Below are 4,491 nucleotides of genomic sequence, written 5' to 3' on the forward strand. Positions count from 1 at the left end.
GATAGATTGTAGCACTGAAAATTTTTACAGAAAGTTTATTCATGAATTTTGGTTTAATCGCTGTTTTCGTGAAAGTAGCCTTTGAAATTACAAAAAGAGCTCTGCGTTGCGTTTTACCTTGATTTACATGTTTTCGTGTTTTTCGACAGTCTACTTGCGTGAAGCCAGTTAAAGAGTGTATAAGTGTAATTTACAAAACGAATGAGTGATAAAAACATTTCGGAATCATCCAAAGGTAGCAAATTTGTCTGCATCAAGTCTAGTCTTCAGTTCATGCATAAATTATGTCTTTTTATAGAAATTCCAAGATATCTCAAAATTGCTCTCATAAATTTTTGTGAAACTTCGTACAACAAAAGACAAGTACCCAAAGTATAGGTACGGTCAAGCATTTCTTTAGAAAACGTCGATAAGGGCTGCAATTCGATTTAGAGCGAAAACTATTGTGACGTCATTGTCACGCGATGTTTATTGCGAGCGCACAAAAATAATATCATGATGAAGTTTAATCTATACATGTGTTATAATGGTTTACCAATTTTGTTTAAGTCTAAAAGATTCGAAAATGGAAGGGGTACCTGCAAAAATACTGGGTCGAGCCACCCTAAAAACCAGGTAAAACATCTTTACCCATCTTCAATGGCCTGGTTTTCGGAAACTTCAAGAGATGAAGTGACGTTTCGTTCTACAGATATATTTTTTCAAATAGAAGATGTCGTCCGTTGAGTTGTCTTCTTTCTCTTCCTACTATATGTTGAAGCAGTAGTACCGCTATTTCTACCACGCGAAACGTGACCTCGGCTTCAGGGCTAATCGGTTGCCGTTCAAATTTCTGCATTCGCCATTTTTACATCTCCCAAATACACCTTGGTTGCACCCCCTCCCCTCCCCTGAAAAAAGGTAGAAAATGTGCATATCCATTGTCTTCAATTTCTCTTGGGACGACTGTAATACCCAGGAGAAATGAAAAACAAAGGTTATGCAAAATTTGAGGCGGGGGCGGGGGGCAAGCAAGGTGTATTAAGGGAGATGTGCAAATGGCGAATTTAGGATATACTATTGACGTTATTTTCCACATATCCCAAACGTCTTCCAAATTTGGTGATGCTAACTGGTTATGAAGAATTAAAATTTGTAAATTAAATAAAATTGTACGTGCGTTCCAGATCGAATTGGAATTTGGAAGTGTTGGTTTTTGAGGAGAGGGGAAAACCGGAGTACCCAGAGAAAAACCTCTCGGAGCAAGGGAGAGAACCAACAACAAACTCAACCCACATATGGTGTCGACGCCGGGATTTGAACCCGGGGCACATTGGTGGGAGGCGAGTGCTCTCACCACTGCGCCACCCTTGAATTAGCAGGGGTATTTGAACAAACCAGAAACAGGGAAATATTTTAAATAAATAATAATGGAATTTAATTTTTCCTTCTTTCTTACGTTTGCATCGTTTTGTCTCTGGGCAGTCAGTCTGCCATCTACTTATCTTGTTATGAAATGTTCAAAGAACGAAAAATAGAATTAGTTAAAAAAGTGCAACATTCTTCCACAGAACACTGTTTAATGGCGAAAATCGCCCAGCGTGCAAGCATTCATTGACGTGCAGCTTTAGCACAAGAAAAGAAACTCCAGTTCTTAACGACTCATATTCTTTTGTGAATAGTTTTATTTACAAATTGCAAATTTTCTAGGTTTGGTTCGTTTGGCTGGTGGTGGACCCGACTATGGCCGCGTTGAAGTTTTTCACCGCGGGCAATGGGGCACAGTGTGTGATGATTCTTGGGATATCAAAGATGCTGACGTGGTGTGCCGTCAGCTTGGTTTCCGCAGTGCGTCTTCGGCACCATGCTGCGCGCGATATGGTCAGGGAACTGACCCTATCTGGATGGATAACGTCGCATGTCATGGAGGGGAAGATTCACTGCTTGACTGTGCGCATGCTGGATGGGGAAAAGAAAACTGTGGCCACGGCGAGGATGCAAGCGTGGTCTGTAACACTTAGATCATCACTGCAAAAAATACTTCTACTTAATCGTATGCTTCCAGCACGATGCACTAATAATGACGAGTGTGTACGTAGTATGTCTTCTTTCTTATATCCTGTTAATCAAATAAGAAAAGCCGTCATGTTGCCACCAAGCTTAAAACTGCGATAGACAGAGAGGTTGTTTTCAGAGTTGATAGCAAAGAAACTGAAAGTTTCCTGGGCGGCTTCAAAACACGGTACATTGTAAAGCAAAGTCTTACGTTCCGAAACATTTTGACTAAATCAACCACGGTGTTTTATTTCTTTGAAAGTCACATTCTCTCTTGTTTAAGGAATGCCATCTGTGTTCTTTCCCTTGCTTGAATCATATTCATCATCACTTACAAAGGACACGCTGAGGTTTAAAAGGTCAATGAATTAATTGCACAGAAATGACACGCATGTTCTTTGCATGTTCTTTGTCGGCGAGCTCATTTGGTAATATAAAGCACTTTTCTAGGTATAATCATCCTCATATTCTTCGCATGTGCTCTAAGGTATTGTAGAGTGATGACAGGCTACTATTTGACATCGAAATATCAGGCAAAACGCAGAACTATTGCCTGAAAAGTGTTTTCAACTTTAACGTGACTCGATTCCTCTTAGTTCTGCTTTTCTATGCTTTGCAAAATACGTACTTGGACTTCAGGCACTTATGCAATTGAGATAATTGCACAGAAATGACAAAAGAGCAACTCTAAATTCGTTAAAGATCAGTGAAATGTCTCTCACGATTCTCTCATATAAGCATTTTTTTTGTCGGCGAGCTCATTTGGTAAAATAAAGCACTTTTCTAGGTATAATCATCCTCATATTCTTCACATGTGCTCTAAGGCATTGTAGAGTGATGACAGGCTACTATGTGACATTGAAATATCCGGGCAAAACCGAGAAACGTGATCGTCTGAAAAGTGTTTGCAACTTTAAAGAGACTCGATTCTATTTAATTCTGCTTTGCAAACAACATACTTGGACTTAAGGCACTTATTCAATTCAGATATCTACCTGGAGTTATGAAAACCGGGTTAGCAAACATTTTGTAATTCTTCTCAACTTCCCCTGTCTAATACTGCTTGTTTACTGTGTTGTTTGCTTCTTTCTTTCTTTTTTTTTTCGGCTTGTTTTGTAGTTAGGGATTTGTGTAGAAGTGGATGTAGACAGAATTACTATCTTACCCGCCCCCTTCCAATTTTTCGGCCTTTTTTCGTCCTTACCCACAATTCTCTCTTTAACACAAGTGACAGTTATTTGAAATTAGTGCGCGCCTATGACATTACAACCTGGGTCAATGGTCTTATTGGCACCCACACCCAATGATCAACGTTCTTCCCTTCTTTTCCCCAAATGTTGGCCTCGAAAATGGGTCCACTCAGCTCAAAAACCTATTCCTTAATAACATTGGGAGGAAAGAAGAGAAGAATCGTCGGCAACGGACCCAGCTTAAGTGTCACAGATTAATTAATTATTTACGTTCTTCCATCTTATAAGAGGAGAAGAACAAGTAAATGTGCCGCCTTGAGGAAGTTGTTCTTGCAGTATAGATCTCGCCGAATTGGTACACTGGAGTTGTTAACCAAAATAAATTTTCAAGATTCGGGGTACACAGCGACGTATCACGTGTTATTTCGCATGTGCTATTATTATGACGGTCAACCACACGGTGAACCATTCTATTGCAAAATATTGCTATGTGAAAGATCATTTTTGGGTCTTTCGATGGAGGTATACCTTTGCTAGTACTGTCTAGTTTTTCTACGTACGTTTTGCTAAAGCTTTCTGTTATCTGATCTTTTACGGTTTAACTGACGGTTAACCATTTTCCAAGATAAAAAATGTCAACATAGATTACTTGTTATAACACGGTAAACCACCAAATAGTTTGTTAGCCAAAAGGAAAAGAAAAATTTTCGGCCTAAAAAGTTCACTTTCTAAACTACACACGTTCTCTGTTTTAACATGATAAACTTTATATTTTCTCCATTTTTATTTTAGTTTTTATGAAGCTTTGAAATGGTTAACCGTCTGGCAGATAGTCCAAAATCGCGTGACTAACAGGTAATAATTAGTTTCGCAAACACGCGTGCGACAATTCGCATTCTCGAGAAATTTCTTTCAATAAAACTTGAGAAATATGGTCCGCACATCTCCTCATAGGGCTCGCAGATGATGAGTTGTTCGATGAGAAGATTATGCGTGGTTGAATGGTTGTGGATAGTCATATCAGTGCCGCTAAAGTGTGTGATCTGCTTCATTCAGTTTGCTGTCTATTCCATGCGAAATCACGGCGTGTCGTTTATCGGACCGCGAAAAAAGTAGTGTTTTGCTAAATAGTTCATTTGTTATGTAAGCCTTAACCAGGCACCCTTTCGCTGCAGTTCACTGAACTGAACAATTTCTAGACTGAAATGGCACCGGTTTGAAACTTCACGAAGTCAGAGTACTGAATAAATGTTCTAAAATCTGCGTC

This window comes from Porites lutea, chromosome 8, assembly GCF_958299795.1.
Source record: "Porites lutea chromosome 8, jaPorLute2.1, whole genome shotgun sequence".
NCBI lineage: Eukaryota > Metazoa > Cnidaria > Anthozoa > Scleractinia > Poritidae > Porites > Porites lutea.